This window comes from Microchirus variegatus (assembly GCF_963457635.1).
Source record: "Microchirus variegatus genome assembly, chromosome: 16".
Taxonomy (NCBI): domain Eukaryota; kingdom Metazoa; phylum Chordata; class Actinopteri; order Pleuronectiformes; family Soleidae; genus Microchirus; species Microchirus variegatus.
The window spans coordinates 15,659,688-15,687,368 of NC_139817.1; the positions used below are offsets into that span (position 1 = coordinate 15,659,688).

General features: G+C 40.0%; 1 protein-coding gene across 1 annotated transcript in view; it reads right to left on the minus strand.

Annotated features, from left to right (window-relative positions):
- Nucleotides 1-27,681, minus strand: part of cntfr (ciliary neurotrophic factor receptor) — a 243,069-nt gene that overhangs the window by 197,195 nt on the left and 18,193 nt on the right. Inside the window, exon 2 of the mRNA XM_083903061.1 lies at nt 7,825-7,865. The gene's annotated coding sequence lies outside the window, so the exon portion shown is untranslated. The remainder of the gene's footprint in view (nt 1-7,824; nt 7,866-27,681) is intronic.

Consider the following 27,681-nt stretch of genomic DNA (forward strand, 5'->3'; position numbering starts at 1 on the left):
GTTTCCTAATTGATCGCAATTAGAGCCGCTACAGAGCAGAGGGGTGGTGGGGGTGGGCAGACAAACGGAGATGAGGGAGGAGAGAAAGTGTGTGCATGTGTGTGTGACGGAAGGACACACACACAGAAAAAGAGATATTAAAATCAATGGGTCTGTTTTGAAAGTGGTCGTATTAGCAACTGCGACTACATTTGACCACAGACTGCTGGGGTAGTAAAACAAGAAATGGGGGGGTGACGGAGAATGAGATACATAAAGAGACCGAATTAATCACATAGTTTTAAAAAAGATAGCAAAGATTTTTTTATTTGGAGTGATAGAGAATAGAGCTGAAATAATTAACCGATTATTAATCAATTACTCAATTAATAGTCAAATATTTTGATAATCTATTAATCCGCTTGAAGCTTTTTTCATGATTAAAACACAATTTCTGATTGTTTTAGCTTTCTTAAATGTGAATATTTTCTTTGTTTCTTTGCTCCACATAACAAAGAACTGAATAATTTTTGGTTTGTGGACAAAACAAGTCATTTCCAGGTTTGACAAACACTGATCAATGTTTTTTAACATTTTCTGACATTCTATGAACCAAACAATTAATCGGGAAAATAATCAGTAGTTGCAGCTCTAATAATATAGCAAAAGAAACCAGAAGAATTACAAAGTGCATCTAAACTGGTTGAGTTCCATTTTGTTTGGTTTTGGGAAGTATGGGAAAGAAGGAGTCTAAGAAAACAGGAGCTACATGTGGAGAAGCTGATGAAATAGATAAAGAAAATATATTATGAAAGAAAGTGAGGCTGAGCTCTCCTGATGACCATTCACAGCTCTTTGAAATTTTGTCAACACTGAGGTGCAACAGTTCTTCCTAAAGGTTGCAATTTGGAGGTTAAAAGTGAACCTGTGCGGCTGCAGCATCAAGGAAAATCTGAAAATCAGTGTGATTGAAGTAATACATTTACACTACAGTTTGGGGTCACCTATACAATTTTTTTTTCGTTTTCCATTGAAAGTCACACTTTTATTCATCAAAAGAGTTGCAAAATGAATAGATAATGTAGTCAAGATATTGACAAGATTAGAAATAATGATTTTTATTCAAAATAATAACTTTGCTTCCATCAAAGAACCACCAAAGCTGTTTTCAGCTGTGCTAACATCATTGCACAAGGGTTTTCAAGGGTTTTCTAATCATCCAATAGCCTTCTAACACGATTAGCAAACACAATGTACCATTAGAACACTGGAAATGGGCCTCTATACACCTATGTACATATTCCATTAAAAACCTGACGTTTGCAGCTAGAATAGTTGTACATTAACAATGTATAGAGTGTATTTCTGATTAATGTAATATTATATTCATTGAAAAAAAGTGCTTTTCCTTCAAAAATAAGGACATTTTAAGTGACCCCAAACTTTTGAACAGTAGTGTAATTTGTAACAAGTCGGAAGTCACAGAGAGGGAGAACAGATAGGGGATAAGTTGGGGTTGAAATCAACACGGACAAAAAGTGTTGGTGCTGTGAGAAAATGTAGTAGCCGCGGAAGAATGAGATGGGGAGCAAGGGATTTGTAATAGAGAGATAGAGAGGCAGAATGACAAAGACGAAGAATAACAATGGCGCCAAAGCCTCTTCCATCCTCCCAGCAAACGTCCCTTATCCCCTTTTTTCACTCATTTAAATTCCTCTCCATTGTCATTTCAATCCTGTCCTCACCCCCCACTGCCTGGCAACACACACACACACACATGGACATTAGAGCACACATGCATTGACCTCCAGCAGCAGCAAACCAGGGCCATCCCAGGGAGCTGGACTTAGCTAATCCCTATCAATGGACACATACACACACACTTGTACACACTCACAGTGTTTGCTGGAAAGATAGGCTCGAGTTTCCTCCGACTGCAGATGTCAACCTGACCCTAGCCATGCTAACATGGGTGCGGAATAGCAAGCAGCTTGTCACAAGGCATCCAGTGTCCTGTCAGCATTACAAGGCCGAGCAGGCTAGCCCGCTAGGCGCTTACTTGTGCCTTGTCAACATGTATAGACGATATAGCTGTATGGATTTTAATTCTATTCCCTGCCTTAACATCTCCCCCTGGTCAACGGGGCTTATAACCACAACACGCGAGCTTGTCAGCAACAGAGCAGACACACTGCCGCTCAGTAGCATTAGCCTGCGACGCCTTCAAACAAAGCTGTCTAACAGCAGAAGCATGGGCTCGAGAATAATGTTCTGTCAGCACGGACAGGACACGGCTGGGTTAATAGAATTCCTTGGCTTATCACTCCCTTGTCAGCGATTCTAGGTCACAGAGACGGCACCCGTTGCTGATCCTAATATTCCATATTGTCAATGTGCACGGGGGCTAAATCTGGACTGTCAAGAAAAGCCTGGGATCATGCAAGAGAGAGGGAGAGGGAGCGAGACAGAATGAAATGATGTCTCTTCTGCAATTTCACCATGGCGGTGTTGTTCTTTGCCTTATCACTTGCATGTCAACGAGAAAAAGACGGTTACTCATGACGGCAGGAGTGGTGCCTGGCCTCAGTTTAGCATCACAGGAAGAAATTGTCCACCTTATCTCCAAGTACATGAGAGTTTGTCAGGCCTCCAAGAAAACCCCAAGTCCAGGGTGGGTTTCTAATTTGTTGAAGTTCTTATAAATGCATGAGCTTTATTTTTGATGTACTCCCACATTAATAGACTGGACTGCTAACGTTTCAATTGTTTACACTTGTTTTCAGAGATAAAGAGTTCCATAATCAAATGACAATTTTCTTACATAGTGCATTCTGCGGCCTCCTTCAGGCGGAGAGAAATAATCAGTCACTTTGTTTACGCGATCACTTTTATACCACAAATAAACAATTTTACTGGGAACGTGATATGAATCATGTAAACAGAATTTTTTTTGAGTTTTGCCGATCTCTCTTCCAATAAACAACGCAGTGCAAACAGCCTGTAGTATCAAACCAGTTACAAATACTCACATATGCACTGCACCGCTAAACCTTTTTGAGACACGTCAGTCCTTACGAGAGCCTTATTTATTTGCGGGCATTCGTGAGAATGCAAATGACCAAATGAGTTAGGGAGACTTTACTACACAGCAGCTGGGACATGTCAACTCCACTGTTTTCTGTAAGATCTGTATTTTTCAATGGCACGTTGCACTTCACACGCTCGCCTCATACTAGATTTTGACCTATACTATACTGAAAAGTGGAAATCAGGGCATTTTGATGCCTGCATATAATGGCTACAGTGACCTTTCCTGCAAGGCTGTTTGAGGGGAATGAAGTTGAAAGAAATTTGCATGGGCAAACAGTGCCATGAATTGAATAAAAAGAACAGTATAATGATGTTGTGGGGGCATTTGAAACAGCTGCATGAGAAATCCAATTATCCATCCATCTTCTACCACTTTATCCTCCACATGAGGGTCACAGGTGCCAATCCCAGGTGAGATAGGGCGAAAAGGCCAGGCAACATTCACTCTAGGGGTGAAACAATTAATCAATTAATCACTTATTAATCAATTACTAAATTAATCGTCAACTATTTTGATAATCGGTAATCGAAAGTTTTTTTCATGATTAAAACAAGATTTCTGATTGTTTTAGCTTCTTAAATGTGAATATTTTCTTTGTTTCTTTGCTCCACATAACAAAGAAATCATTAAAACTGAATCATTTTGGTTTGTGGACAAAACAAGACATTCAAGAACACCGTCATTTCCAGGTTTGACAAACACTGATCAAGGTTTATTTTAAAAATGTTCTGACATTTTATGGACTAATAGATTCATCGAGATAATAATCAACAGATTAATCGATAGTTGGAACTCTAATTCTCTCAATTTAGAGCCTCATCCCCAAATCTGCATGTCGTTGGACTGTGGGAGAACCCAGAGAATACCCATGCATTGTTTCCTTTCTGCAAAGGCTAAACAAGGCTAATAAAGACAAAAAAGGTAATATAGTCAAACCAGATCTATACTACAAAATAAATATGTGTGTGTACTTTGAAAGAGAGACAGAAGGGCTGTGTCTGAGTCTCTTTCTCTGTGTGTGTGTGTGTGTGTGTGTGTGTGTGTGTGTGTGTGTGTGTGTGTGTGTGTAAAGGTGATTCTGGCGACAGGGCGACCCAGAGGGATCAAAACACACTATCTCACATTACTGACGACCTCACACACACTGACAGTTTGCAGGGACCGGAGATGAATGCGCTGGCTGGCACTAGTGTAGATGACACGGTGGCGGTGTCTTCAGCTGCTCTCACACACACTCACACACTCACACGCTGCAAGCCGTGAACTTCTTTGGACATTACCCAGAGGACCCGCGTGTGCGTAAATGCAAATGACCAAGTCGGTTGAATCCGACGTTAGCCAGACTTTTACCCCTGCCAGCTCGCTAGCAACAAAGCCCGTGTAAATGTCCGATTAGGCCCATGTGTGAATACAGCTGGTTGTCGTCTCGAGAAATTCACAGCAAAACGCTGTTGATGACGTTGCTATTCTGCCACCTAAGTCCACCCCCCCACCCCCCCCCCCCCCCCGCGCTAGCATCTCACAGACGGTTCTGATTGAGTGCAGCTTGTGTGAAAAGTCATTGAATCAAAAGTCTAAACATCTTCAATGGCTCATGTGAAGCACTTGATGTTTGTTTGTTTGTATGTTTGATGACTGCAGCGAAAAGAAGGTCAAGTGCTCACTCTGACCTCTACTTTTAAATAAGACTGAAGTAGGCTAGGTTCTGTTTGTGTCGAGCTTAAAACCCTCTTGGCATTGGAGCCAATTTAGTAGCAAAGCAAAACCATTCAGTGGTGGAAAAAGACAAAATAAAGCTCTCTTTGCAAAGGTGTGTTGAAGTGTGAAACATACGGTTCCTCCGTTGCCAGTAATGTTGTTATGCTGAAGCCTTCATGGAAAAGATTAATGCTCATATTGATTATTAGATGTTCTTTCCAACAACAATGACCCGCACAACCACAATCAAAAAGATTCATTGCAAATATGGGAATAAAACTGCAAAAATAGTAATAAACAACTAATAAAAAAACTTCCACTTTCATTAGCTAGGCTATTTGCAGCCTTTCTAGACTACAGCTACACTCATGTGTAGGGGTGTCACGGTATGAAAATTGAACCTCACGGTTATTGTGACCAAAATTATCACGGTTTTCGGTATTATCGCGGTATTTTTTAAAAAGTGTGTGAATATGTTCAAAAAGCATTGATAGTCCTAAAAGCTATGCACAAGTTGAAGTTTTGAAGAAGCCATTACATGCTTCAAATCACAGTATTGTGGATCTTAAAACCATCAAATTTGTGTTTGAATTAAGGTTGTTTTATCGCTGTTAATCACTCCTAGTTTGGGTGTGGTGATCTCACATTCTAGAGCTTTTGTTGTTTTTTCAGCCAATCAGATGACGCTCACGGAGAATACACATGGCTAATTAATATGCACGTACAGAGAGAGAGAGGGAGAGAGGGAGGGGGGGGAGAGAGAGCCTGGAACTTTCCAGCGTGTGTGTGTGTGTGTGTGTGGGGGGGGGGGACTGTTAGCATTTTAAGCTAGCGATCTTTATGCTAACGTGTTAGCAGACTTCATCGTCACAAAAACAACAAAAAGATGGATTATTCAGCGGCTGAAAGAGAGCAGGACACACACGGTAGTTGTCTGAGATGATGACGTGACGCCAGCACCGTACTATATTGTTATGGTGAGTTTTCATATACGTATGATGATTCCAGCTTCGATAAAGTTTGAACATCAAGTTGTAGGTTACAGTGTGCCTGCGTGGCAACTTCAGCAGACTTGGAGACCCTGGAAAGGCTCACGGTGCCTACACCGCGGGCGCGGTAATCCACCGAGATAATATATTTTTTTGAAATTAAGACGGTAATTGTTATAGTCAACATTTGCTAAAATGCAAACCAGGAGTTTTCAAACCAAAATAAAGTTTGAAATACGAGCATGGTTTTTAAATCTGGCTTAAAACACTGTGTTAACGCTTGTGTTGTGCTTCTAAAATGTCACCTCTTTGTTTATTGTAGGTATGCAACGTGACATATGCTTCGCTTTGCTGAAAGCAAAAATGTCCTGTTGGCGACGGGGGGTTGGCGGGGGGTTGTGGGATTGAATTCTTGAACATAATTGCAGTTAAGGCAAAGACAGAATTGCAGAGTAATTACATTGCTTTGCAGCTTCGTTGGCAGCAGTAGCTCGAAGCGTCTGCGCGCTCGTGTCCTCACTTTAAACCCTCTTTAAAGAGAAAGAGAACAAACCTGTCTCCCTGTAGTTCACTGACTGTAGACACACACGCTACTCTAAAGCAAAGACCTGCAACAACCTTTAATTTCCGCGCCAGAAATTTGCATTTGCTAATTCTGTATGCAAACATCATGTGTCAATCACGCGCAGCAGCAGCCTTTCCATTTAAAGTTTAAATGAGTGGCAATAAAGTTTATCCTCAGTTTTCTGGGGGGTGAATAAAAGTGAGTACACATACTATTAATGTTCAAAGTGTAGTGGCAGGCATGGACTTCCCTGTGTGTAACCTTATAGCCCTGAGCTGTCAGTGTGAATGCATGTGGCCTGTGTGGAATCTGGATATCAGTGTGTGTGTGTGTGTCCCGAGTTTGACGGTGTGTAAAGTCTGCATGCAAACATGTCCAAAGCGCCCCGTGTCCAAACATCAACATGTGTGTGAGTGGGTTTTTCAGCACAAAGTAACTTTATCTGCCTTTATGCGGTCCTTTCAATGCCCACCGCTGCCACACACACACACATAGACAAACATACATCACGCATCCTTTTGCTGACACGCACACGTCACCACAGCGGCCAGATACAGCCAAAGACAAGCTCCTGACAGGGACACAGAGACCACCATACTGGCAGACCCGGCGGTTGTCAACATGGGGCTTGGAGGACAGCTGTTGAGATTCGTGAATCACCAAAAAAAATACTCAATATTCTTCAAATGATTCAAAACAACTAAAAATTAATGCTTATATACAGTTTCCCTTGTGCGGACATATGCTGGACAGGTTCGTGGCATTTCTGAGGCTTTTCACACATGTGGTTCCCATTGTAGATTTAGCTGATTTCATACGAAACCACTCGGCACGCGGCTGTCATCTCCACAGCGGTTGATTTCATGTGATGGCAGAGCACAAAATTTACAAAATGATGATACAGATTCGCCGCTGATACGGTTGAGCAGGGGGGGGGGGGGGAGAAAGCGAAGAAGAGCGAGAGAGCAACGCTTGTGTCTATTTATAAAAAATGGGAGAATGGAATTAGTTTCACGGAGCTGTGGCTCACGAGACTGACTCAGCAAAAAGAAAACAGACGAGGGGCATCGCATCCTCTACCGTTCAAAAGTTTGGGGTCGGCTAATGAAACTTTGTTTTCATCAAAAGAACCAGCAAAACTGTTAACATCATTGCACAAGGGTTTTCTAATCATACAGTAGCCTTCTAACGCGATTAGCAAACACAATGTAGAACACTGGAAATGGGCCTCTATAACCTATGTACATATTCCATTAAAAACCAGACATTTGCAGCTAAAATGGTCGTTTACCACCTTAACAATGTATAGAGTGTATTTCTGATTCATTTAATGTTATATTCATTGAAAAAAAAGTGCTTTTCCTTCAAAAATAAAGACATTTGACCCCAAACTTTTGAATGGTACTGTAAAGTCTGAAGTCAACTCGATAAAAACTGTAAAACAAACAAAAAAGAGTTGTGCTTTTGTGCTCAAGCTCCAGCAAAGACAAAGTAAATCTTACCTTTGTCTGGACCAAACGTCAGGACAGTCCTCCTCTTCGCCCTGTCAACAAAACAACAACCCCAGTTAGTTATTCATCTGATATGTGGTCAGTCAAACAAAAGGCACTTAGTTCACCGCCAAGTGCTTTTGGGACATTTAGTTCAACACCATAAATAAAAGTTAATCTAATAACTAAGCCTTTTAAATGCAACGGAAAACAGCTGAAATATGTGTGTGGAGGTTTTATAGTCGGCTATAAAAAAAATCAAACAAAGTACTGTACAACTGAATAAATAGCATTAATCGGCTAAGATTTGTGTATAAATAGTAAGAATCTGGAAGGAAAAACAACATCAATCAGCCCCAAACTGCATTAGAGTGATTTTTCCTCTCTATGCCTAATCATTTTTGATTCTGTAACGGTGTGTGGACTTAATCAGGTCGCATTCAAACAGTGTACAGGAAGTGAAAATATACATATGTAAGCCTGCAGGGAGTTCAGTGCACTCTTATCTACTCTGTGAATTCATTCCTCCCCCTTCCTCCCAACGCTACCAGCTTCTTTCTTCCCATCTGGTTTCCATTCTGTCCACCTGCCCATCAGTCTGCAGCTCGGGACAGGTGAGCCTATTACATGCTTCTCACACTGTCTGCAACACACACACACACGCACATACACAAAAACCACACTAGCTCCACTTCACGGTAGCTTTAGCGCGCCACGCACATCAGCCAAATCTGCCTGCGCAGTAAAACGGCTGTTACTGCAGCCACGTCACGCTCCTGATGAAGTGGTCTAGTGTTGAATATGAAAGCTGGTTTAAAAAAAGGGGGAGGCCATTACTGGAGAATAGAGGACACAAGACGAGAACGGGCATAATAGAATAAGATAGGTTGAGCCCTGGAAATTGACCTTTCAGCCAACCGCCCAGAATTTGATTAGAAATGGAACTGTTCGGTGTAATTGAGTCAACGACTGAAATGGAATTAAATCCAACTGAGGCAGCAGCGTCTGTGTAAAACAAAGGGAGTTACACCACTACAATTATTATATATACTGTACATACAAATAGAGGCTTATATATGTGTTGTACAGTGTGTAGCTGTATCTGTCTTTCAAAATAACAGAAAATGTATCTTTGTGATTAAAAGGTGCCATATGTAAGAATGTGGTCAAAACAGCTACTACATTCAAATTCAAAATACCGAGGTCTTTAAGGTTTCGTTTTCTGACGTAACTGGCAACCCGTGGTTGCTCGGCAGCTGAGACTCTACTGACTGCAATTATTGGTAAACGGCGATAGGTGGCACCACAAGCCAAAACATGATTTCAAAACATAAACATGATTTTAAGCAAATATTTGGCTGTACTGTTGCTATTCCTGGATACCACTTTTTTTATTATTTCTGATACTGATCTAACAGTAAATTTCCATTAATACCAATGTTAGTTAGTGCAATACAGTCTTTTAACCAACTTTACAGAACTAAATACAGTTAATAACAGAGTTGTGAATCACTGATTGACCACAGCGCCATAATGAGCTGCTTCAAAAACACAATACTAATAATTTACTGTAATTGAGAACAAAAAATAAATAGTCTCCAACAAAATTAGGGCTAACGGTTTACATTTTTGACCTCTTTTAGCTTAAATCTCTTTTCAACCTGAGCTTCATTAAGCATTTTCCGTGATATTTAGGGCTTTACATATCACTGAATAGTGAATATGAGAATGGATGATGATCCGTGCATCATCAGCTGAAAAAATGGTCTAAATGGTGGCTTTTAACAAAGATGATTAAATCATTATATAGTCACAACAAGTCATATGTAGTAGTAATCTGGTTGTGAACAGAAATCCAGTCAGTCCATCTCTGTTTCCAGAAAGCCGATTCATTCATTAATGTATTTATTTAATTATCTATTAACAGAGTCACTAGGTTCCTGGCTGACTAGAAACAGAGTAACAGAGAAAGAGAAGGAAAGAGAAGAGTTAGGACAGTGGCTGTTGTTGAAGGTGTTATTATGAGACATCACCTTTAAGAAAAGTGCAAATGCTCTCTCTCTTTCTCTCCATCTCTGCCTTATTTCCTCCCTCTTATTGTTTTGTCCCTGCTCTTTTCTGCCTCACCACGTTCCTCACTCTCTCTTGCTCTTTCTGTTCCTCTCAAACACAAACCCCCCCCCCCCCCCCAAACACCCATTTGTTGTCTTCCATTTTCTCTCTTTCTCTCTCTCCGTCTTCCAGACTTTGAAACCACTTTTTTCCAAACAACTCAGCAGTTCCCCACAAAATTCTCCGGATGATACCGCGGCGGGATTTCAATACACACAAATACGACTGATAATAATCATAACAGGAATGATAATAGTGAAGCAAACAGAAAACTAAAATCAGCATCTCAGAGAAAACAAAATCCCACAGGCTGCTTCTCTGCTGCTTTAACATTATTAGCAGTTTATATTAGCATGATTATTCAAGAAAAAAGGATGGAAGAGGAGGATAAAAATCTGAATATACAGAGGATTAAAATAGATGTGATGGGACTGTTAACAGTGAGAGATAATTACACACTCAGCATGTGTTTTTTTTTAGCCACTGCTATGCAAACTACATATTTGTTTTTAAACAATATTCAATCACAGCACTGTAACATCGCAGCATGGGTGATAGATTCACAGCCAGTGCTTGGTGAAAATCTGAAAACCCTGGCTCTTATATATGACCTGATTGAGAGGATACAGACACACAAATGTGACGATGAAAGCTGTAAAAAATCACCTATAATCTGTTCTTTCTGAAGCCAAGACAAAGAAAATGACACGAATGTGTGTTTTTTCTCCTCCAAATGATTAAAAATTCAGGCTCCATTGTTAAATCGGTGCCGATTGTTTGTTTTTTTCAAATCCTGCATTTCCACCCTTTTTGATCTTGGACCCACTCATGCTAAACCTGGAGGGTCTTTTAATTTGCAGTACAAAGGGAGAATCTTAATGGGCTTAGTGACAAACACTGGATTACTTTTGTATGTACTGAAACTGAATGCTAATCTTTTTTTTTCCTTTTTTTTCTTCTTTAATTTTAATTACTATACACTTTTGTTATCAAGCTTTCTCAGCAAGAGACAGAGACGTGGCAGTGTTCCCATGTCTACTGGCCTTACATAATGCACTTTACAAACAGATGTCTTTGCCACATTGTGATCTCCTAACGGGGATAAGGGATTACATCAAACCTCGGAACGAAGCCACAAGCGAAAAGCCAGGGATTGCATTTATTCATTTGTCTGTCAGTTTACTTCCAATAAAACTTGAGGTCAAATCGTATGTTTTCTTATCGTCTTTTTAAGAAATTTCTTCCAGGTTTTTTGACTCAACTTAACATTTGTAGCTGTGTTTATTTCTAGCCGGAGGAGAGCAAAACATGAAATAATAATGTAGTTTGCGCAAATAAACTAAAAATAAAAGAGCAAAAGATTAAAAGGTTACCCCAGCAGAGTGACTACGATAAATCAATGGGCTAAAAGGAGACACAGAAGCCAGTGAGCTGCACACTGAACAAAATCCAATGTGAATCCAACTGACAGTCCGACAGTCCACCCCCTCCTCAATTCTCCCCTTCTGCTCTGTTTCCCTGCCGGTTCGGCAAAAGCCAGGACTATTATTAGCAGCCAGGGGGATCAGGTTAAGAAGATGAGGACCAAAAGAGCACGGAGAGACACAGAGAATTTAACTGCGGGTGCTGTAAACGGGGGAAAACCCACTGAAAACAGGCTATGACCCAGTCAGGCAGATGTAGAAAAATGAGTTTTCTGTGATTGGATTATAAGTACAGGTGTACACTACCGTTCATAAGTTTGAGGTCACTTAAAAATGTCCTTATTTTTGAAGGAAAAGCACTTTTTTTCCAATGAATATAACATTAAATGAATCAGAAATACACTCTATACATTGTTAGTGTGGTAAACGACTATTCTAGCGGCAAACGTCTGTTTTTTAATGGTATATGTACATAGGTGTATAGAGTAGGGGTGGGGGAAAAATTGATTCACATAGGAATCGCAATTCTAATCATCCACGATTCTGAATCAATTCATAAACTTCAATAATCGATTAGTTTTTAGTTTCTATTTCGAAAAACCACACAAAACACCAGTTTGTGTTATTTGTTGTACAGTTTATTTTTGTAACTTCGGGGAGAAAAAGGCAGCTAGCCTAAGTTTATTTATGCAAGTTATTTGTTTGTACAGTAGGTAAGTTTTTATTTGTTTTGAATTAATAAATGTTAACTTTTGTCTTAAGTTTGCCTTTGTGTGATGACGTTTGATGATTATCTTATACAAACTGTATTGTGTTGCCATAATTTGTCGAATCGGTTGAATCGAATCGTGACCCTAAGAATTGGAATCGAATGGAATCGTGAGCCACACAAAGATTCACATCCCAAGTATAGAGGCCCATTTCCAGTGTTCTAATGGTACATTGTGCTAATCGCGTTAGAAGGCTATTGGATGAAAACCTTGAAAACCCTTGTGCAATTATGTTAGCACAGCTGAAAACAGTTTTACTGGTTCTTTGACGAAAGGACAAAATTATTATTTTGAATAAAAATCATTATTTCTTGTCAATGTCATGACGATATTTTCTATTAATTTTGCAGCTCTTTTGACGAATTAAAGTGTGACTTTTAATGGAAAACACAAAAAAATTGTAAAGGTGACCCCAAACTTTTGAACGGTAGTGCACGCCTGAGAAGCATTGAAGAAGGATTGTTATCCAATCTCCCGGTCAGAGACGCACTGTGACTACTTTGAACCGAATTTTAAATGCAATGAGTCTCCAATGCGCGCCACACAGGTAGTGTAGTTGTTAGCACTCTAACATCTGGGATCAAGACCCGGTCAGAACAAGCGCCTTTCTGCATGGACTTTGCATGTTCTCTGCCTGTGTGTGTGTGTGTGTGGGGGGGGGGGTTCTCCGGCATCCTTCCACAGTCCAAAAACATACAATATGGGGATTAGGTAAATTGCACACTCTAAATTGACTGATGCATCCCCCATTCCACCCACAACAACTACGTTGACAGCTTCTAGCACAGGGGTCACCAACCTTTTTGAGACAGAGAGCTACCTTAAGGGTAAAAAATAATATGGAGGGCTACCACATTAACATTTTTTTTTTTTGTTTACCATTTAAATGATTAATATTATGCATTTAACTGCATACACATTCATTCCAGTGCTTACTCCTAACGATTACCAGTTTTTATAAACAATATCAAAGATATTTTACTGAGCGATCATACAGATACATGCAAGTGAGGTGAAGTGAAGTGAGCCCGCGGGCACCGTATTGGCTGCCTGCGGGCTACCAGGTGCCCGCGGGCACCACGTTGGTGACCCCTGTTCTAGCACATGCGATAGCTTCACGTGAGGCTTACGTTGTTGTTGCAGAAGAACAGAGGGAAGTGACGCAAAGGAGGGGACAGACACTGGAGACACATGTTAATTAACCAGATATAAATACATGTGGTGAATGAAGCGCTATCAAATCACAGAAAACACATTATAATGCCAGGTGTAAACGTGGCCACAGATGAGGGAAATAATGAGTATAATGATAAGCTTTTCTATTTTTAAGTGCAATGTTAAGATAAGACTCAGCAATCATGAAAAGGTGTAGTAACACAGCTTCAATAAAATAAAACTCTTTAAAGCCAAAATAGCAAATGCAGCTCTCAGAACATTTAAAACAACAATAAACAAGCATTCATGTATAAATACTATCAGTTTTTATGATTTTGAGTGGGCCGAGCAATGACAAGACATTAAATCAACCTGAACAATATGTAGAAGATAATGATGGGAAAAACAATAAAGCCTGACAGTGAGGAGGAGGAGGAAAAAAAGGCCAACATAAGGATAGCACAGTTAAGATGTCAGAGGTTAAAGAGAGCAAAGTGGAGGCAGATAATTCAGACTATAAGCCTTGTAATCTGCTTCATAACTGTCATCTGACATCACTGCAGCAGATGCTTTATCTGGGATCCTGTTCTCTCTCTCTGCCAATTCTAATGTAACGGGGCGGGGGTCTCTCTCGCTCTGTGTCACAGTGTAATGTAATAAAAACAGAGAGGACACAGCGAGAGAAACAGTACGGTCATGTCTCTGTCGCTGTGTGGACTCAGAGATGCACTACCACAGTGGTAATATGAGGATTTAAGTGCACTACTTTGTTTCTTAAGTAACTGCACCATAGAAAATATTGAGAATGTGTTGAATTAATGTTTATGGCCACAGGTGTTTTGCATATATTTCACAGTTTACTGCTTACAGAGGGACAACGCATGCACCGACTACTGACCTGCTTCTAATTAAGTCGTTAAAGACGCGTGAGCCAACGTCGGAGAGGCCTTTACAGTAAAAAAAAATCTACATTTTACTACATTACCTCAACTTGAGATGGCCTCACAGTACATAAAAACACAAATAAAAGTCTATTATTATTTATAGGGGTCGGCGAAAGTGCAGCTGATGCCGTGTATAGATTAAGAAATGTGATTTTCTTAATTTAAATAAACATTTATTCAACACAAACATGTAAACTAAAAATAATCCATAAACTAAATATCAAATACACAAAACAAGGACTCAAGGAATAAATGTAATAAATAATGATTTCCCAGAACAAAAAGTATGTAAAAATAATAATCAGCCAAATAAATGTCTCATTAATTGGTCTATATTTAATGATTTACTCGTATTGACAATTTGTCATCATAATTTGTATTGCAGTTTCCCTAAATGTCCATTAAACTGGTGTGAAAAGATCCTATTATGACATTGAGGGGTGTTTACAGGCAGTTTAAGCCAACTTAAAACATTTCTAACTAAATTTACTAAATGGTTTTTATTTTTGATTTAGTGATCCTGCCCAAAAAAGCACCTATAGACCCAAAATCTGTCAGCTTTGTGGACAAACCTTATTTGACCTACGGTAAGTTACCAGCACCACAGGGGCCACTATATACTCCACTGCTGCAAGTGAAGTGCAGCAGGAGGGCTGCACTGTTCAGAGTGATAAAAACATAGTTTCATCTCCGAGACAAACAAAGAATAACAAAGAAGAAGGAAAAAAAATAATGAGCCCAAAAGCCAGAGAAAAAAGGACAGAAGAGAGGAGAGTGGAAATCCCAGAGGGACGCTCAGGAGATTCACCACTCCTCTCATCGCTGAGTGTGTGAGATGTTAAAAGGGCAGTCAAAGCAAGAGCAAGGGAGGAAGAGAGGGGAGAGAAGAGATGAGGAAGGACAAACGATGGAGGGTGGCAGAAGAAAAAACAACAATTTCATTGAGTTCTCTCTTCTGACTTGCCTTGAGATGTCAATGCAAGGTTGGAGGGAGGAAAGGAAGCAATACAAGGCAACATAAAATCAAGGTGGACAGTTTGACTGACGGTTGTATTTGGTGGATGTTGAAGACTCAGAAAGAGTGGAAGTTGGAGCAAAACTGTGTGATAAAAAGGAAGAAAAGAGGTTGTGTTTTCAGGAATAAGAAGAACGAGAGAAGCTTTATTCTTTATCCCCGCCGACAAATTACACCAATTCCACTTTGCTCAGCAGGGTGAGATGAAGGTAAAAAAGGTAAACACGGGGTAATTAGACAAGACTTTTAACTTCCCTGTAAGAGGTGTTGAGCTTCGCAAACATTATCGACTACCTTTCTTAAACCAGGCTCGAAAAATAATGTGTTTTTGTTCCGCCTACATTTTTCTCCAGGTTTTTTTAACTTGTTAAAACATGACAACTGTTGAAGAAAAACATGTTGTTTTAAATGCTCTATTTATACTGCAGCACAAAGCTTTTCAACCATTTTATATATATTTGTGTTTTACCTGGAAATCCACTGTTTCATTTTTACTCCCACATTATTTCAGAACCACGACTCTACAGACTTCCCCGTTAGAACTTTGCTGTTTATGCGAGAGACAACAGTAAACATCAGTGATCCGCTTTTCCAGGTCCTTTTGCCCTCGCCTGCACTTTCGCGTTTTTTAGGGCCAAAGCGGAGCTCCACGAGACAACATTTCCACATGTGACGTAGCAATGAGTGCGGAAGTCAAAGTCCCACATTTTATCTCCTGTACTTAGACTGAAGCAAGACCATAAAAACAATGAGTCATCTTTTTTCACACTTTGCCTACTCATAGGGCCTCCAGAGTCCCAAATATAAGTATTAAAATCATTCAAAGGTTAATTTTGCATAATATGTCCCCTTTAAGCCATGTTACAACACAACAAGGTAATCTTATGACTTATGAATGTTTGTTATTAACTGAGAGACGCAAATCCAAACCAAAATGGAATAAAATTCAGTGCACATAGCGAACCAGAGCTCAGTTTGGCAGGCTAAAGAAAGGGTGACTAAAGAGTGTCACACTATCCCTTGGCAATACTAGTCAAAAGAGAAGAGATGCAGCAATAGAGGAGAGTTGGGTAAAATGACTGGCATAGTGATAAAAAGACTGTCAGCTCTACTGGGGCGTCAACAAATAGCGAGGGGACGTGAATGAGCAGTGGAAGGATCAGAAAGTGGTAAACAGGAAGTCAAAAAAATACATTTAAAATGAGTGAGGTGTGCCAAAGTGATCTGGCACCTCTTCTGGACTGTGTACAAGTGAGAGTGGAGTCTAATATAAAATAAAATAAAATAAAAACAGGGACATAAGCAGGGATAGGACGTACACCGTCACAGGCAGCCGGCCAAAGATAGAAGAGATTGATGACAAGGCCAAGTGGACGGCTACCAAGTAAGATCAAAAGGGGGCAGTGAGGAAAAAGAGAGGGATGAAGGGAAAACAAAGGAGCAAAAACTGGACTAAACTGGGCTTAACTGCTGATCAAAAGGAGCGAGGGGGCAAAACAAGAGGATAGAGGTAGAGTAGAGGAGGGGCGTAGACTTAGAGAGAGAGCAAAAAACTGTGTGAAATTGACATGAAAATGAGAGGATGCTTGGGGAAAAGCCAGTGTGTGGCAACACCTGAGGTTTGTGCGGGTTTTAGGGTAGGGTTGGCTCAGTGCGATAAGATAACTGCCACCTTATCTGTAGCAGTCAGACTGTAAACACATACACACACAAAGTGACATCAACACACATTTCCTTTGGCCAGGGGAGAAAAAAAATAATAAAAAGCCCAGACATGGCCAGAACACTATTAGGAGACTGGCAGATAGGTGTTTGGGCCTGTTGCTGAAATTGACTCAGGTGGTTATTTCTGTGTGTTGTTTTGTGTGCTCGTGTACACTGAACACACACACACACACACACACACACAAGGTGCAGGAGTGGGCGAGAATCATTGAAACATGATGTTATATGTTTGGAAAAGTTGGAAACAAACTGCAATTCTGCTCCAGGAGGGAAATCCAAACCAAAATCCCAAACTTCGATTTTAAAAGAGGATATACACTACTTTCAAACATTTGGGGTCACTTAGAAATGTCTTTATTTTAGAAGGAGTAATGAATACAACATTAAATGAATCAGAAATACACTCTATACATTGTTAATGTGGTAAACGGCTATTCTAGCTGCAAACGTCTGGTTTTTAATGGAATATGTATATAGGTGTATAGAGGCCCATTTCCAGTGTTCTAATGGTATATTGTGTTTGCTAATTACAGAGTTAAACATCTGAATAACAATTGTTAGATGCTTATTATGTAAATAAATGGTTTTAAAATCCTTCACTCAATTTTCATGAAGCCAGCCCTCGGAAAACTTGTCTTGACACTGTCGCGGCCGACAATAGGAGTCTGGCTCGACGACGTGTATGGAAAATAATAAATAAATGAGAATCACAGTCAGTAACAGTAACCATGGTAACTCGACACCATTCTACAGCCAGCTTGACTAGTTTCATATCATCTACATGTAGGCTATGTTGGGTTAGTAACTTGTTTTGATTTATATGAATATATTTAATTTTAGAAAGTGAGATAATAGTCTGGAAACAAAACAAATATTATTATTTTTTTTTTCCCTTTTCTATACTTATCCAGACCTGGGAATTACTCTAATTAAATTCCATACTTTCCATACTTTTCCATGCTGCATAGGAAGCGTTAGAAGGCTATTGGATGATTAGAAAACCCTTGAAAACTCTTGTGCAATTATGTTAGCACTGCTGAAAACAGTTTTGCTGGTTCTTTGACGAAAGGGCAAAATGATTATTTTGAATAAAAATCATTATTTATAATCTTATCAATGTCTTGACTATATTTTCTATTCATTTTGCAACTCTTTTGATGAATACAACGAAAACCCCCAAAAAATGGATAGGTGACCCTAAACTTTTGAACGGTAGTGTGAATAAAACATTAATGTAACAGTACTTTAATAAAGCAAGCTAACATCTGAACATTTACGGTATATACATAACAAGTGTCCAAAGAGAATCTGCCGATTAATACGATGAGACAAATCGAGATCATGATGTGGCATCATTACTTTGGAGGAGAGTCAGGCACAGAGATTGGATTTTTATGCCCTCGTCGCTGTGACATGAAGACTGTGAGAGTCAGTCGGTCATCTACGGCCATAAATGTTAATTAACAGCCTTAGCTGCCGGACATTCATTTCCTGTTATAGCCAAAAGGGGGGACTCGTAAAAAAAGGGTGCCTGCACATGGGAGTATGTGTGTGTGTGTGTGTCCTCATATATGGGCTTTCATTTGTGTGTGCGTGTCTGTGCGCAGCATCATGTGTGACAACGTGTGAAAGTATATGTGTGTGTGTGTGTTACAAGGACACACCGGTGATGAAAACTGTCCCAAAGGCTCCTCTGTCCTTTTCCTAATACGCCTAATAAGCCGTCAGCACAAACCATAACTAGCTAGTCACACCATGACAACATAATAAAGCTGCACAGGGACAAAGTCAGGTAAAAGTCACACCATGGCCACATATTACAGGGACACACACACACACACTCACTCACTCTCAGGCTTTAAAAAAAAAATGACAAACAGGCAGTGTGTGGTCGAGGTCATAGTCTGTGACAAGGTCACACTATGGCCTCATAATACAGCACACTTACTGGACTTTTTTAATTTGTTTTAGGTATTCCAGTTCAACTGCTCATTTATGCAAATGTACACTACCGTTCAAAAGTTTAGGGTCACCTATACAATTTCTTTGATTTCCATTAAAAGTCACACTTTTATTCCTCAAAAGAGTTGCACAAGGAATAGAAAATATAGTCAAGACATTGACAAGATTAGAAATAATGATTTTTATTCAAAATAATATTTTTTCCCTTTCGTCAAAGAACCAGCTAACTGTTTTCAGCTGTGCTAACATAATTGCACAAGGGTTTTCAAGGGTTTTCTCATCCTTGAAAACCCTTACCTTCTAACGCGATTAGCAAACACAATGTACCAGTGGCGAGGTAGGCTGGTCTGAGAATTTCAGAAATGGCTGACACAAGCTGAGTAATCCCTGCACTCAACTTAAGGGTTATTTAAAGTATGGCATGGAATGACGTAAATATATTGTGTCTTTAAAATACCGCGGTATATTTCGAGACCGGTATCTAGCCGATGCCTTGAGAGAAAAAAGAAGAGATGATATCTAGTGAGTGACAGTGACAGTTCTCTGGGCATAAATGCCTTGTTGATGCCCAAGGTCAGAGGAGAATGATCGCACTGGCTTTGAAATGATAGAAAAGCAACAATCACACAGACTTGAACCTTGAAGCAGATGCGCTACAGAAGGGTTCCAAGGTACAGTTCCTATGTACAGAATTAAGTGTTCAGACCAATAGTGAGGTCATTGAGTGATGTCACAGTCTTATTTGACCAAAGTTGAGTCAGAATCACAACAATGATGCCATAAAAGCCAGGTCAGAGTATGAGATGGCCAAAGTAAAGTGGTGAATTCAATGTCAGAATTGTGTTCCCATTTGTGACTGTGGTTGTTATTTTTAAAAACCTTAAGTCTTGAAAGCTGATGCTGGTTAATTAATTAATGAAGATGAAAAAAACAAACAAAAAAGGAACCCCTAGCAGCATTCGCTCTGGCTGTGGAAAACCTAGCTAATGGAGACAAGTCATAACTCTCTCTCTCTCTCTCTTTCCATCTCACCATCCTCCCCTCTCGCTGCTCCCTCATGCCCCATCAATCAATCCATTTATCCATTCTTCCTCATCCACCCACTCCTCTTATCTCTCTAAAAAAGTATATTAGAACACCACCATTTCAGGCCAGTGGAGTATTCTGACCATGAAGATGTTTTACAGCACCCCCACGCACCGTTCGCCCTCCTACTCTTGAACCTCACCTTCCCTAAACAGATAGACGAAAAGCCCCTGTGTTGGAGCCACGGTTCAGTGCTTTCTAATTATGTGTTCACTGTAGGAGGCTGGTCAGAATATTTCATGTGGACCCCATGAGAGGGAGATAAAAGAGGGCAGAAGGGAATGAAGAAGGAAGGGGAAATATAGAGAGATTGAGACGAGTGCGAGGAAGAGCAACACAACGTACACAGTACATAAACGCAGGTGATTTATTGTCTGCATTGTCCAGGAATGGCGTTAAACAACTGTAAGTCAGAGCAGCAGAGAAGGAGAACATGAAGAGTAGTATTTATGAGGAGAAGAAGAAGAATTCCGCAGGGACAGTTTTTAAGATTAGTTTGCACCATCTGTACATCAACATCTTACATTAATTTAAAACAAGTGGCACAATGGTGGCCTCACCGCCTCACAGTGTGTGGTCCCTGCTGTGCACCTCTACAGTATGTATGCATGAAGGAGTGCAGTTAGCATCGCGGCCCTGCCCCCGCGTGAACTCCAGCTTCCCGACACGCAGCTTAGGTTAATTGGCAACTTTAAATTGCCTGTAGGTGTGAACGTGGGCATGACACTTCTCGACGGTTCGTCTCCAGATGCGGTGTGGAGGCTACTCAAGAGAATGCTGCTGCAGTTCCGTTTGGCAGCATAAGCTCAGCGAGACATGATCTCTGATTAAGTAGTTAATCACATTTACACTGCGGGGTTTGCATGTGTTGACTCACAACGACGTTGTTGTTTGATACACTGCTGTTCAAAAGTTTGGGGTCACTTAGAAATGTCCTTATTTTTTAAGGAAAAGCACTTTTTTCATTGAATTTGAGTACTTTGAATACACTGAATACACTCTATACATTGGTAATGTGGTAAACGACTATTCTAGCTGCAAACGTCTGGTTTTTAATGGAATATGTGCATAGGTGTATAGAGGCCCATTTCCAGTGTTCTAATGGTACATTGTGTTTGCTAATCACTTAAGAAGGCTATTGGATGATTAGAAAACCCTTGAAAACCCTTGTGCAATTATGTTAAAGTTTGAAGGTCAAAATTATTATTTTGAATAAAAAGCATTATTACCAATCTTGTCAATGTCTTGACTATATTTTCTATTAATTTTTTCTATTCAACTCTTTTGATGAAAAAAAGTGTGAGTTTTAATGGAAAACACACAAAAAAATATATAAGTGACCCCAAACTTTTGAACAGTAGTGTATGATTCAAGCTACTATTTTTGGCTAAACCTAGTGATGCCAGCCCCTAACCTTGGAGCACTGGTCCACCGTGATGCAAGAGAGTAAATAACACAGTCAAATGTCAACCATAGTCACCTGACATTAGCGGCTTCATCATCATTAGAGGAGAGTTTGGACCGGGGGGAAATGGAAACAATGGTAACATTTTCTGAAAATCGACTTTTCTGAAAGTAAAGTTCAAGTTAACAAAACACAAATAGCAGCAGCGGCGTTGCCTACCTCAGTATAAATCAATGACACACCAGTACCAACAATGAGAAAGAATAATATTTATAGTTTGAACAGGAAAATAGCTTACGCTGGGCTGGATGTCAGGGCAAATATCTATATTTGAATTTATACATTACGGCCCTCTAAAGTAACAGTCCCTGCGAGGGTCATTTTCCAGGCATCCCTACTTCATGTCATGAATGAGGGGAACTTGGCCGAAGACGAGGGAGTTTACAGCAGGATAATGGTGGAGAAAGCTACGTGAAATAGTACGTAAATAGAAAAATCCTGCAATTTTAACGTTTCACAAACGTTTTTGTTTTTTCTCAGTTATATCGTGATGTCTCGCTATATGATTGTCTTGCAAATTGATGATCACAGAATGGTTGTATCGCGATATTATTGGTATCGTGGACCATGTAACGTATCCTAAGCTACCCTGTGATTCTACTTAGTAGTTAATTCGAGCTAACTTTCAAGGGAAGACTAGCGAGTTAAGTGATTATAGCATTTGCTCTTTTCTGCTATGACTCAAAATAATTACTTCCAGTGTTCGGTTGAAATGATAATGTAAGAGCAGTCGCACTGCTCCCAAAAGGAAAAAGATTTATCTGTACCATCTACCATCGTGCCATACCTGTTTGCAAACCATTCTTACTTTTATGGGGGTTGTTTACACTCCGACAGACGGGTGGTAAATAAAACTAATGGCGGCACAAACCGGCCCAATAATAGCTTCCTCCATTTTGAACTCTTTGCCTCTCCATTCTAATCAAGAGGAATGTGAAGATGGCTTGCTGTTTCCTGACACTTGAAATCAACAAGTCAAATGTGTGCAAATTTGCGAAAGCTACTGACATTTGCTATTGGATAATGTGCGTTGTTGTATTCACATGTGACGCAGCCAAGCTTTGGGCTAAGGTTCATTGTGTAAGCAATAATGGTGAGGACAAACAGAGGACCTTCTATGCTCACCCCTCTAAGTAGAAAAGTACAGTAGCCTTCGCATACCAGAAAGAATCATTCTGAGCTCCCACAAAAACACAACAACAACATATTATACACTTATACAAACATATTATGAGTAGTTTAATAGTGATTAAATAAATGTCACACACGGACTTTCATAATCTTAATTTGACCAAAGACGGTGTGAATAAATCCACACATTTGTAAACATTAACCTTGCCCAAAACCCTGACCCAGAGCTTTTTCTTTTTTTGTCACAAATGTCCACAGACTTTTGCCTTCAGGTAATTATTATACAATAATTAGAAAGGTCTCCATGACCTTCCGAGTACAGTCATATTATGTGCCACACGTACACCCACAGGAAGACATGCACACATGGGCTCATCTCAGAGCTCTTAAATGACTCGTGTCATTAATGTCGGTGAGCGCTTGCCAGCTGTAATATTTCCTGTGGTCATTAGACCATCTGGTGGCCTGACTCCTCTCATATCTCTATCTGCCTCTCTCTCTTCCGTCTCTGCTGCTTTTGTGAACTCTGCCACAGTTTCTGTTTCCTTAACTTTACCTCAAATTATTTTACATTCAGTTTTAGCCTCTTGTTATTTACCACTCACATATAACCCCCCGCCCCCCAATATATGTTGCCCATGCTAATTTCCACTCACTCATATCAGCTTGTGCAGCTCTATCACAGCTTCTTGCCCCCGGGCTACTCAATTTACATCTCTGTAACGGCGACCCGCTGATATGTGCAGCCATTTCTCTACTTCAGTATGTTAATTGAAGAGATCTTGTATCTCATCTATTAAAGGGGGGTTCAACATCCCTTTAATTCACACTTAACTACTGCTGTAACAGAGGCATTGGATGAAACGGAGCAACAGGAACACACAGGGTGTAACAGATACGTAAACGCACAGTAACACATTGTCTTATTTTTAGTGCTGGGCACGTTAACTCGTTAGCAAAGTTAAGGCATGATGCATTTCCATGTGGACTGACCGGAAAAAGACGCACGTGACACGTTACGTGACTCCCAATTGTTAAAATGAGTCTCTAAAGTAACGCTAAACTTTAAAAACAGAGGCACACATACCCAGTACACAGGTACGCTGGTTATTTGTAGCACTGCTCTATTCGTTTAATAAACAAACTGCTCCAGTTCGACGGTAGGCATGCTAATCAGCACTAAAGGAGCTAACGGAGCTAACTGGTAAACGGTGCCTGGACTCCGGTGCTGTGGCACGTAAACATGACGTCACGCACGCCTTTTTCTGGTCAGTCATCATGGAAACACGTTAATGGCCGTTAACGGCGTCGACGTTAACGGCCGTTAACATGCCCAGCACTAATTATTTTGTTCGATTGCAGAATACATTTCTTCTTCATCATCACATAGAATATAAATAATTGGCTGAATTGGCATACTCCTCGTGTCTCTACCAACGTGTTGTTTCAAAAACAGCACATGCACTGTAGGTGGAGGTGGAGGTGGGGAGACTCATTTGCATGTTAATTTGCCTTTAAAATTGAGTTCTAGCACATCATCAACATAAGGGTATACGCATCATGATGTCACCAATTTAATCATCCATTTTAATGGGAGTGGCCCCATTCGCTGTGCATACATATTTAAAAGGCAGAATCAGCCATATTTAAGTAACACAAAAAGCACATGCATGAGCAACGCATGGACACTTACAAACTACCCATTGCTCTTAATGTTTCTGTGGATCAATAAAGTCTCTAACAACATTTAAAAGCTCACTGTGCCAAACACAATCTCTGCATATGCACGCTAATTTAAGTTCTTTTAAATGGGGGGGCAATCAGAACATGCATTGTGAGTGCTTTTTACTTAGTCTTAACACTTTCTCTCAGCTAAATTCTGCTCCGATCTCCACTATTTCTGGGTAATTCTCGCCGCAAAAATGTGAAGCCAAAAGTCTTATCTGATTATGGCTCGGCTCGTTTACTCTGACTGGGGTTTTCAGTGGAAGTACACAAGTGGAAATATCGCAATATCTAACGACATCCATCCATCATCTGTACCACTTATCCTCCGAGGGTTGCAAGGGTACATTGGGGCGCCACAATGCGCCTCAGTATATGATATTCTATTACATGTACTGTATATTCATTGAATCAAAAGTAACTTTAACAAAACAGACATAGAGTGCTCTCACAATTTAGACACTTCCTTACAAAGGAGGTGGCAGCAAATTGCTGTGGTTATCAGATGGGAGTCGAGTTGAATAGCGGTTGGAAGTAAAACTACTCAACCATTAACATAGAAAGACCATATTCATTTGTCTTTACGACACCAGCATCAACAGCGGGGGCAATTTGTTCAGACAGAGGGCACTTCTTCCCCTTTTCACTTTTATCGCTCCGATCTTGAGCGGGGGGGAAAAAGAAGAGGATCTTCATCCCTCCTCCATTCACCTCTGAGACAGACCCTTTTTTTGAACCTACAACAACATTGGCCATGAGCAGCAGACGGAAAAAATTTGGTAACAATGAGCCAATTTAATCTCTTTCTTAAATTGAGTTTCATCAAAATGTACCACATTTAGATTTGTATTCATTTGCAGTGTGCATTCAATCAAGCCTTAATGATACAGCAACGGAAAAAAATGCTATTTGTACCCCAGTAAAAATTGGTTTCATCTCAAGATGCTGCAATTTCTGTGAAATCTATTTCCGGCTTCATAATCATCATCAATGAGCCACTTAGGCCACAGTTTAATGAAGGCTTTCTTTATTTGATTCAAGCGAAAGTTAAACTCAGCAGAGGCTTTTGTTTTGGTGGCTGGTTTTGACACAAGGAAACGTGGTTTTAATTGGCTATATATGGTAACAGGACATTAAGACTTTTAGGATGATTACTGGCTCACACCACCTCTAATGAATTTCACATTTTATGTTTCCAGTAAAGATGGTGGTATGCTATTGTCTTGCTTTGGAGTCAAATTGAGACAGCAAAGACGACAGTAACCATGGGCTCTTTTTTGAGGTTTTGCGAAGAGGACTTCTGGTACCCACTCAGCAGTCAAACATGGAGAATGTAAAATGTAACTGTGGGAGTTATTTCTGTATCACAGAAATAAGTATACAATAAATACCTAAACCTTTAAGAGCATAATATTAAATATAACCTAGTTAAAACCAAGCATTTTGTTTAAAAAAAAAAGTCCTAGTGAGAAATGGATTGTGAGAATGTACGTGAAACTCTACATATGCTAATTTTAGCCTGAGTGGAACTGTGCGCATGTACGCACGTATAGAAAATCATAGTTGGCTACAGGCATAAAACAAAAGAAAATGTATGACTCAGGTCTATAACTGCCACATTTATAATCGTAATGTTTGGTATGCAGCCTCTAATTTTTCACCTCAAACCAGTCATATCATTTGTGTTGCAGAGAAATAACAAAGAAATATTACCCATCTTGTGCAAATGACTTGTTTTAGCTTTGATTACATATTTAATGTCTTAAGTGTATGTATTTAAATGATTCAAGATGTAGCTGCGCTTCAACACAAGTCTTAATGTTTCAATTTGTGTTAAAAACTGAACATTCAATGATCTCATCATCGCAACGTAAACATAATGTGCCCCTTGGAGGGCTTTGTTGTATTTATATTTAGGTATTTGCACTTGGACGAGAGTATTCAGACTTCCACCTTTTCCTCTTAGAAGAATTTGGCCTGGACATTACATAATAAAACAGTCAGTGCCTCATGGCAGAGAGCGCACAGCTTTTAAAGGGAATTAGAAGGAGCTGATTTGATTGGCAATTGACTGATGTCAGCCTCCCACACGCCCACTGATAATGTAATTCCACAAAATGCGCCACAGGTGTGTTCTGTTCCTTAAATAATGAACTAGGTCTGCCTTGTCTTTGCAAATGAGATTAGGGGGGATTGCTTGGAGTCAAGAAACATGGAAATCTATCATGCAGCCCATTGTGTCCTCTGAAAAATCCATTCCAAAAAAAAAAAGAACGGTTTACAAAAACGCAGTGCACTGCTACAACGAACGACACCAATCCATGTTCATTTAGGAGCTGAGAATGAGGCATTTGCATTTCAAATGAGACAGGGCTTCTCCACTGTTTTCTTGACCACTCACATAAAATTCAAGTTTTCATGTGATGGGAAGTCGTGACTTAAAATCCAAGTCACAGAAAAATTACATCTCGGGTACAATGTAAGCACAATCTGCTGCTGTGAGACGACAGAGCTGGTGTGTGTTTCTAAGTTAATGCTGTTGTAGTAATCGCATCCCTAATGGGAGTGTCACAGCCCCCTGAGAATCCCCTTATGCCAGTCTTTTTGAACATGGAGCTTAAAAGCCCCTTGCACGTGAAAAATGATTGGAAGAGCTAAGTCAAGCACGGCCCAGAGCGCAGTGAGAATCACTGTTAAAAATGTGTTTTTATCCCAGTAATATTCATAATCCATCCTGACAGAGTTTATCTTTTGCGTACGCGCATGCGAGTGCGTGTACATACACTGTGTTTTAACAACACTATTATGTATGAAAAAAGGTAATTGCTGGAACCTTGGGTACATTAGCAGCCTAATATGAACAATGTCAAACAACTGAGATGCTGAAAGGAAAAATGCACTTAATTATTTGTTCCCATCGCACTTTGAGCAACGTTTTTTTTAATGATATACAAAATTGTCTCTTCTTCTTTTTTGGGACATAGCTCATCGTCCATTTTTCCTTTAAACAGCGGCGCTGATCTAATTCTGGCTCGTCACGTGTTGCAACCATAGAATAAATGAATCATCTAATGACTCATTTTGAGGCACAGACATTTACAGTGTTGTCAAAAACAAGGAATCCACGCACAGTCGAAGCTACTCGGGAACTCTGACTCAGCAGAACATGTGTGATGTGCTGTTATACACTGGAATTAAGACTACAGCAAAGTAGAGTTGGGATTATCTTGAACTAATTAACATCCTTCCAGCCAGTACATGCTGAGAGGGCATGCCGCTTTTTAGGAATTATCCCTCAGAGGATATGCAGTAGAGAGGCCAACATATTTGTAATTACAGAAATGTCAGCAGGTGG